Source organism: Nannobrachium achirus (genome assembly GCF_963921795.1).
Source record: "Nannobrachium achirus genome assembly, chromosome: 5".
In the NCBI taxonomy this organism is placed as follows: domain Eukaryota; kingdom Metazoa; phylum Chordata; class Actinopteri; order Myctophiformes; family Myctophidae; genus Nannobrachium; species Nannobrachium achirus.
Genome location: NC_137814.1, coordinates 69,411,419 through 69,421,437, shown reverse-complemented (window position 1 = coordinate 69,421,437; position 10,019 = coordinate 69,411,419).

The window sequence follows — 10,019 nt, the reverse complement described above, 5'->3', positions numbered from 1 at the left end:
TGTCAGACATCAGTTCCGCATACGGGCATTCATTTTATGCCCATATATGGAGAACGCGTGTGCCGGTGGGAAGAACGGTTTCGAGATACGCGGATTACAGATTTTTTGTTGACTCATGTGGCGTACGTGATGTCAGAGCCTTTTATGAAGTGATGTCACAATGAGTCAGCGCTTGCGACGATTTCCTCCGGAAGAGCCTGATGTCAACAATCAGCTCCGCATAAGGAGATTCCGAACGTTTTGCGCCGGTTTCGGAAAACCGCGCATGGGGTCGGGTCGAGGCCCGGCACTGCACTCCGCGCCGTGGAGCGCGCATGTCAAATCTGAAGCCGGTGGGACGAACAAAACTCGACAACTCAGCTGCTGGGATTGCTACCAAAACTCAACTACTCAGCTGCAGACCAAGAGTGTGACTCCGGACCAGGCCTCCATGAAGCACGCCTGTGGACCTGCCTGGATCTCTCTGTGTCTATCTCTTGCTCTCTCTTTGTTCCTTACTGTCCCCCCGACTCGGTCGAGGCAGCACGGCTGTTCACCCCAGTCAGGATCTGCCTGACGTTTCCTCCTCCTTAAGAGGGGGTTTTTCGTTACCATTGTCGCAAATTGCTTGCTCAGGATGGGGGCCTCAGACCTGTGAGGTATCCGCTCGGGTTCTCTCGAAAATAGGTCAAGAGTAGCCGCAAATTGCAACACTAGATTGTTTTATAATCGGATTAATCTAGGGTTGCAATACCTCCCATAGGCAGCCAATGCATCAAAACGTTGTTTTGCTATCTGATTGTATTAAACGACGTCAAACTCACCAACATTGCGGCTCTAAGGGAAGCTTGGAATTTACTCTTTATGGAGCATCGCAGTGAGGTGTCGGAAGCAAGCTGGCCATTTACTTTTACCATAGGGGTTTTCATTATCAGCCACAAAGTCGTAGCAATTCAATGTACACTTACCACTAGGCTGGTGGTTGTAAAATGGTTCTATATGCTCCTGTAGAACCCCCGAGTATGTAGTTTTAGTAAAAACACGTTTTAATCAAGATCGCACGGAGAAGAACTGCATTTCCCATACTGCTAAACATGTACATCCCGTGAAATCGGCGTCTGTGATTGGTCTAGCTTCTTCTTCTTTCACATATCTTGTGGTTACTGCGGAAGTAGCTACTGCATACTGGGCATACTGATTATTGCACTTCAGCAGAACTCCGTGAGCGAGTATCTTTCTTTTACAAATATGATGCACTATGTTAAGGATGACGATAAGAGCGTCCACAGAGATGACAATCACTACATTTCAGGCCATATGCTGGCCTGGATAACTAAACTGAGCGTGATTTAAGGGCTATATTTCAGGAAACAAGTGTCATTCGCAATGCATTCTGGGAGTGTAGTTTCCGCAATTTAAAAAATAATGATGTACACAGTCTTGTACCCTGCCCTTTTCTTCAGCTTTCTAATTTATCTTTGCATTAAAAAAAATTGAATATTGTCATGATTCCTCTCCAGCCAAGATGGCTTTGTCCAAGGCTTAAACACGTTTAAAAAAATACTTTATGAAATGTCTATGGAAGAAATGAATGGGGAAAACGCGGGGTGGGGCTTCAACTGCGTAGCCCTAGAATGTCTCTTATTTTCGGTCGATTGACACTGTGTAATCCCTCAAATAGAGCCATAGAACGGTCCCTATCCGCGGCGGTTAGCAGCGAATCTGCGCGGCACTAAAGTGCTGCACATTACTTGTGTACTCACCCAATAATGTATTCCTCAGCCTGGGAGAACGATATTGTCCTGTAGTGTCATATCCATTTGAAAGTTCTGGCTGAAAACGTGTACTTTGTAAAATATCTCCACTTAGCACGAGCCAACACGGACGACTTACACGACCGGGCGAGGGGCACGGAATGACTGCTGGACTGAATATATCATAACTTCCCTTGGGAAGCACAAAACGTACCGGGCACACAATTGACAGGTGCTTGTGATTGACGTGGCGTGACTAATCACACCACCTGCGTGAAGCAACGGGGGTGAGAATGGGCTGGCGTGATTGTGTGCAACAAAAATAAATTGTTAATCGCATTTATTTGACAATAATCATCATGTGAAATGTCATAATCGTGAAAGCCCTAGATGTGACAATAAAGTGTTTTACTGAAAAATAACATGAAGGTTCCTGTGTGTGTGTGTGTGTGTGTGTGTGTGTGTGTGTGTGTGTGTGTGTGTGTGTGTGTGTGTGTGTGTGTGTGTGTGTGTGTGTGTGTGGTAGTTATGAGGTAGTAACAGATCTCTATATTGGGAGTGTATTGAGATACAGTATGTAAAACTATTAGTAGGCTATTTGATAAAGACTAATGGGCAAGTTACTCAGTAACAGTAATAAATTACTAGTTACCTATTACTTTTTTAAATATTACTTGGCATCACAAATAACTAGTTACATTACAATTTATATTACTATATTACTTTTAACTATACCAAATCAATTGGTATAGGTCTCAGGGTGCGTTCAGACAGTTAAGTGATATAACTTATCAAAACCTTATCAGAACCTTACCTCATCAGAACCTTATCAAAACGTATCCAAATAAGAATACACATCCCACAATGCTTTGCGTGAAGTGGACGGTGTCACTGCAGACCAAAGGCAAAGAGTTTTAATTATGAAGATAGCACAACCTCATTATATGGATCCACTAGCGTTTGACATGGTACACAAAGCCTACAAATAGCCTCCTAAGTGGGCGCCGGCTCTGACTGCAAGTCTCACGAACGTCCCGTTTACTGGTGCTATAGATCCCGCGAGTGTGTTGCTGGGACAGATAAAGCGCGATAATAACGTTGATTTTCTCCTTTTTTGTGTAGCTGAAAAAAGCCACAATTGTGTTAATATTATGTGGCTCGTAAAGATCGGGTCTAATATTTAGTTCAGTGACCATAGAGCAAAACAATAGTTCAAAAGCTGTGTTCTCTCATTCTAAATGAATAGACTCCAAACTTGCTTCCGCCTCTTTCTAAAAAGGTATCCATCTATGTCACGCAGAAAGAGTAAGTACGGGTCTGGCCTACAACTTAACTAATGAAAACCTTATGAAAACCTTTTCCCTTAGAAAGCTTAAGGGAAGCTATTGTAGTGGCGATCCTAGCCAAACATTTCGCCACTGTGTGGGCACGGGAAACTGTCTTTGACGCGTTCAATATAAAATAAAAACAATGTCCAAACGTTAAACTGCTGTTGGGTGAGGTTCCCATTTATTACATGTAGTCACAGCAAGTTTATATTATGCTTTAATATCATAGAGAACGGTAAAAACTGTAACATCTCCCCAGGGTGCCCATACCAATTCCTTCATCAACCTGCCTGCTTCACCTGTGAGCCTTAACACTACCTGCTCACACCGCAGCACCCCTCCCCCCAGGGTAAACCCGCCCATCGAGGTACTCAGGCAGAATGGCTCCTTCACACCGGCCCCAAATTGAGAACGTACAGTGAACAATTACCAAATGAAACAAAAAAGGAGTCATAGTTCATGTCACGTTGCTTCTTGAAACAGGAAAAGTTTGGATATAGGCCGCTCCAATTGTCCCGTCTTTGTCGGGACAATTGTCGGTGAAGAGATTGATTTTCGAGTGGCTCTGGCGTGACATGCACGCAGCCACCCGCAGCCTGTACTTCCGTGTGTGTGTGTGCGCGTGATTACAAAGTCCTGACAGGGGAGGGGGCATCCAGACGGCATCTCCACGTTGTTTTCTAAGGCGGCTTCTGTCCAAGAGAGTTCGTCTTCTCCCTAGACGTGTCCGGCTTAAGCAGGACTTTGCAGTCCTCTGTCGGTGTGGTGCCGTTGTTCTTTATCTTGAAAGCCTGCGCTGTAGGCTCCCACTTCCCGTTGGCCCACAAGGGCAGGAAGCCCTCGAACAATCCTCCCCAGTCCGAAAAGACATCCACCGTGCACTTCTGTGCATCCTTGGCATCTGCTGACTCCTGTACAGCAAAAGTATTTCCTTCACAAACATCTGAGCGGGCATGTTGTGACATTGCATTGAGCACTTTATCAGGATCACTCTCAGTCTGATACAATTTCACGTCCAAGTCTGCTTTGCTGCATCCTTGCATCCTTCTGGGAGCAGCAGGGGACTTTCTGGTACATGCTTCCTCCTGGTTTGACTTAATCCTTTTACGACGTGGGGATCGCCGTTTAACCATGCACATGTTTGGCACGGTGTTGTCATCCACTTTAAGAGGTAAGTCCATACAATGATGATCTTCCAATGTGCAAGCTGACTTATTCAAGATTTCCACAAAACACAGGTCTTCTCTTGACATTTCCTGCTTCTCCTCCAGATCCGTCTCGTTAAAGCCTTTGTTATACTGGGACACAAACAACTCCTCCAACTTGGTGATGGATATCCTATTAGCATATACGGTCGAACAGCTTCTTTTGCAACCGCTATTGCCCGTCACAGGGCCATTGATGATCCACCCCAGTAGGGTCCTCATGGCATACGGTCCATCACCTTGGCTATTGATTATTTCCCATGGTTCCATGAGTTTGGGCGCATTGGACCCAATTAACATTTCAACCTTAGCATTTAGTACTGGAATTTTGACATTCCTCAAATATTCCCATTTGCTGATATCCTGCTGTGTAGGAATGTTGCTTCTTGACACTGGAATTGTGTCATGCGTAAACATTTCTGGGAGATCAACGAATTCATTACTGCCCAATCTGGACACCTCCAGCCCTGTGAGGATTTGACTATTGACAACATTTTCTTGGCCTATTGTGCGCAGCAGAATGGTGGTGCTCGTACCCTGTACATTCAGCTTCCTCATGAGGCGATTTGTACAAAATGATGCTGTGCTTCCAGGGTCCAAGAAAGCGTAAGTAAGCAGAATCTTATCTCCCTTCTTGGATTTGAGCTGTACTGGCACGATAGCAAGGGTGCAGTTCTGGTCTCCGGCCCCAGTATGACCATGTGTCTGAAGTGAGACACATGCACTACTGACTAGTGTTTCTGCTGGTTGGTCTTGATTATGAGCATGTAGGATTGTGGGATGGTTTAGATGGCATTCATCACAGATCAGACGGCTTCTACATTCTTTACTCATATGGCCAGGCTTTAAACATCCAAAACAGATTCCTTTTGCTTTCAGGAATTCAATTTTCTCCTTTTGAGAAATCCTATTCAGCTCTGAACACCTGAGTAATGGGTGCGATTCTCCACAATAAAGACAGCCCAACTCCCTTGGTGTCATGAATTGGTTTGTTGTGGGCTCAGAAGTTACGATATGGTTAACAGCTTCGATAGTTGTTGCAAAACTGCTTTCCCTGATGTTATTCCTGGGTGGCAGGCTGCACCTAGTTGCTGGCTGTAGTGAGGTGGTTGGTGGTCTTGCATCTGAAATATCACCGAAGAGGGGGTGAGACAGGATTTTGACCTGTCTTTCGAGAAAGCTCACCATATCTGCAAACATAGCCCTGTAGCCTCGCTGTTCCTGTATTTCACAAGCTGTAGACCTCCATTTGTCTCGTAGCTTATATGGCCATTTCAACATAATTTGTCTCATGTGTGATGGGGTGTCCATCTCCTCCATGTAATGTATTTCCATCATGGCATTGCAGCACCCTCTTAGAAACAAAGCAAATTCCTGTAATGCTTTGACATCATCAGTTTTAATAGGGGCCCATCCAAATGCCTTGTCCATGTAAGCTGTAGCTATAGTATATTCGTTACCGAAGTGCTCTTTCAGAAGCGCCTTTGCCTTTTCGTACCCCTGTTGTGGTGTCATATGCAGGCAGCTTCTCACCAATTCTCTGGGCGGTCCTCTGGTGTATTGTTCTAGATAATACAAACAGTCTTGATAGGTACTTGCTTTGGTTTCAACGCAGTGTTCAAAAGTTCTAATAAAGGAAATGCACTGCACTGGGTCACCATCGAATATTGGCATCTCTCTTTGTGGTAAGGTGGCTGACATTTGCTGTTGTATAAGCATTGAAGTGATTGTATTCTGTTTTTGCATGATTCCACAAATAGTGTCCTGATCAATTGAATTCTGCATTGAAGCATGCGATGATGTGTTCTGTGCAGAATGGTCTCTGTTTGTGTTTTGTTCTTGTGCACTATGTGCAGCTGCTGAGAGTGTATTGACAGTCTGAGTGCTGCTCCTTAGATTAACTGTTTGCAATGTTCCAGTGTTTGGCTGTCGATATGGTCTGGTGGTGGCATCCTTGGTATATGGGTTTCCAAGCTGTGGTACTGGGACCCGCATATGCGTGTTCACTTTTGGCCTTGCCGCAGGAGTGGATACTGTAGGTGGTGCTATTGAGCCTTGATTTAAACAGAGGGTGCCTGCCTTTGGAATGAATCCCTGTGCTTTGGGGTCAAGTGAAAGACCTTGTCTTTGAAGTCCTTTGGTGACATAGGAATTCATTGCATTTGAAGGGGTCTTTCTTCCAATATCACTGCCTTCCAACACAGAAAGTTTTGCAGCAGCGGCCGATATTTGTGCCTCAAGCTCCACTTGCTCCTTTAATTTTCTCAGTTTCACTCCCTCCAACCTGAGGCTCTCTTCTTGTGCCTCCAACTCATGCCTCCTTTGTAGAGCAGCAGCCTTTTCCATTAGGGCAGCTTTCTCTGCCTTTGCCTCCAAACAGGCAGCTGACACTCCAGAAAACGCCTTTGACCGGTTGGTCCCTTTAGACACCTGAGACACACTGTCTTCAGGATTAATCTCATCTTGACACTCAAATTGTATATTTTGAATTTCACCACCATCATCAACAATTCCATTTTCCTGTAACCATTTTGATATGTCCTCAATGAACATCTCACAGCTTGTTACCTTTGATTGAAACCATGCATTTTGCTTATTTTGCTCATCCTCAGGCATTGGAAATTCAGTGAGCAGCGTATTGTGGAGTTCAGTGGCCCTTTGACATAACAGTTTAAACATTTTCAACCTTTGTTGCACACCAGAACCATTTTCCTTTGAATCCATGAGAGTAGTGATTTGTGTCTTTAATTTGTTTGCCTGTGTGAAATTTCCATTCCTTTCCACCTGAAGCCGTTCCATTGCCAGCTTGATTCCTTTAAAGGTTGGAGTTCTGACTCTTTTTTCCATATTAGAGACATTTTGCATTTCTGCAACCCCAGTTTGCTTGGTACCACTCATTGTCAGTTTCAAAAATGTCCCCCAAGAAAACCAACAATAAAACGTATATAAACGTATTCGTTTTTACCCAAAAATAAAATTCATTTGCAACCAAAAATAGGACCTTAAACAGCGTATTGATTTCGACCAACAATAAGACCTTAGACAGTGTATTCATTCCCAACCAACAATAAGATCATAACAGTGGATTCATTTACGACCAACAATAAAGCCATTAGGCAGTGTATTCATTTCCAACCAAAAATAAGACCTTGGAACATTTCATTCACTTCCACTCTTGTGTGCGTCGGCGGCCCATCATGACCAGATGCACTGCGCGATGTGTGATTTGGATGTGTTGTCGCTGTCGGAACGCACGTTTGCGCAATAACGAGAGCGCATGAATGAATTCCGGACAGTCATCAGTCAATGGATTTCGTTCCTCAAAGCGGACCGCGATCAGAGTCGTTATACGGCGGGATGCCGTTCCAAACAATGAACGTGTGTATGGTGTGTGTGCTGTGCACTGACTAACCAGTTACCAGTAGCAGCAGTAGACGCTCAGGCTTGTGTCGCTCGCTGTGTGCGCCTTGGCGACTGGAGCGCTCGGTTCTTTCGGAGGAGGAGGAGGAGGAGGAGGAGGAGGGGGGGGGGGGGCGACGACACCGCTCTCCGAGACGAATGGGGAATGTTGCGCTGCTGCGAGACTGCACCCGATGTATATGGAAAGCCGAAACAAAGTTGTCCACTCCAGGCAGGTACGCGATCCAAGTTCTTCCTCCAGGCTCCGCTTGTTCAGAAAAAAGCAGGACCCGACAAAAACCAAAAACGAATCCACGGTGCTAGCGATTTTTTGTCCGAAAGAGATTTCGTTTTTACTTGTGTAGTGGCGATCCTAGCCAAACATTTCGCCACTGTGTGGGCACGGGAAACTGTCTTTGACGCGTTCAATATAAAATAAAAACAATGTCCAAACGTTAAACTGCTGTTGGGCGAGGTTCCCATTTATTACATGTAGTCACAGCAAGTTTATATTATGCTTTAATATCATAGAGAACGGTAAAAACTGTAACATCTCCCCAGGGTGCCCATACCAATTCCTTCATCAACCTGCCTGCTTCACCTGTGAGCCTTAACACTACCTGCTCACACCGCAGCACCCCTCCCCCCAGGGTAAACCCGCCCATCGAGGTACTCAGGCAGAATGGCTCCTTCAGCTATACTTATCAAAACATGTGACTTCCATAGTGAATTCATTGAACGGAACCTTACCCCCTGCCTCCCCCCAGGTTTGATAAAACCAACATGTGTGTCGGCAGCCCCAGAGGCACTTAAGTACAGGTCATGTTCTACTTGCCCAAAGGTCATGCCCACTTGCCCGAAAAGTAAATAGTCCATTATAAAATGATAGGAAAGATTTTAATAACCGATCAATTTAACACTTATTTCTTTATTTTCTGGGGATGTGTGATAAAAAATGTCATACCTCAATACCTCCAAATACCAAATACCTACATAGCTATGAAGCTATTGAATCTGTCTATGGTTTCACAATAAGAGGTTTGGTGTAGAAGGGAAAAAGAGTAGGCCAAGTACGGAGTGAAAGGTCAAGTTTATTAAGTATTGACGCTTCAAGTGGTTAAATATCTGAAAACACAAATTGACATGAATCCAAAATACACGGATGATTGTGCTGTCAAACAATGAAACAATATGGAATCTATGAACAACAGGTTGTGAGGGTCCTGCTTCATCTCTCTCTCAACTAAGTGGTCCTTGGCCTGAAAACGTTGAAGACCACTGCCCTAGTATAATGCCCGGGATTCAAACCTGGGTCTCCCGCCTGAAAGTCCATTATCTTCACCGTTTGAACCAAAGGGATTTATGGACTGAGGGAGACACTAGACTCTTGAAGCCATCAGGCTGAGGCATTGAGTCACTCTGCTAAACTCTATTCTGAGGAGATCTTTATCCAAAAATAGACGATGTACAAGCTCACATTGAGCTTGGAGATTGGCAATTAAAAGAAAGAAAGTAAAAAAAAAAAAGTTTAAGTGGTTAGCTGCCTGAAAATATGCATAAACATAAATCAAACTTAAAGGGATATTCCACTTTCAACAGGGAAACACTTTTTGGGCTTTTCTCCCCACACACACCCATTGTAACTTCAAACTCCATTTTAACCATGATAGATTCATTAAAAACACCCATTATTTTTTCTGGTGACTCATATTACCCTCCTAATACGTGAGCAGGCCGTGTTTTTTCGATAACTTTTTTTCATTTATTTTTAATAATTATTTGGGGAAATGGAAAAAACGAAATACAAAACAAATATTTATTAAAAATAAATGAAAAAAGTTAAGGCCTGCTCACGTATTAGGAGGGTAAAATGAGTCACCAGAAAAAATAATGGGTGTTTCTAATGAATCTATCATGGTTAAAATAGAGTTTGAAGTTACAATGGGTGTGTATGGGGAGAGGCCCTGGGCCTGGGGGCCTGATAACATTTACATCAAATATCTAAATATTGAATCAAGCAAATTAAAAACTGTTCAGGGTGTTCATAAAAGCCTGATTAGACGATAAAATTACCAAAAGTTTTTTTTAAAGTGGAATATCCCTTTAACACTACACATTCATAGTGCTGTCAAACAAATCTACAAAGCTATATATGAATATAATGCATCTATAATAAAGTTTAATCTGAAACATAATTTTACACTATGGGGGGGTCCCTACTTTATGCTTCTGGGGGGTCCGCGGCCGAATACATGTAACTTTGGGGGTCCTTGACATGAAAAGGTTTGAGAACTACTGCTTTAGAAGAAGGATTTAGAAGACATAGAATCGGGTCAAAATATTCAAAAAATTTG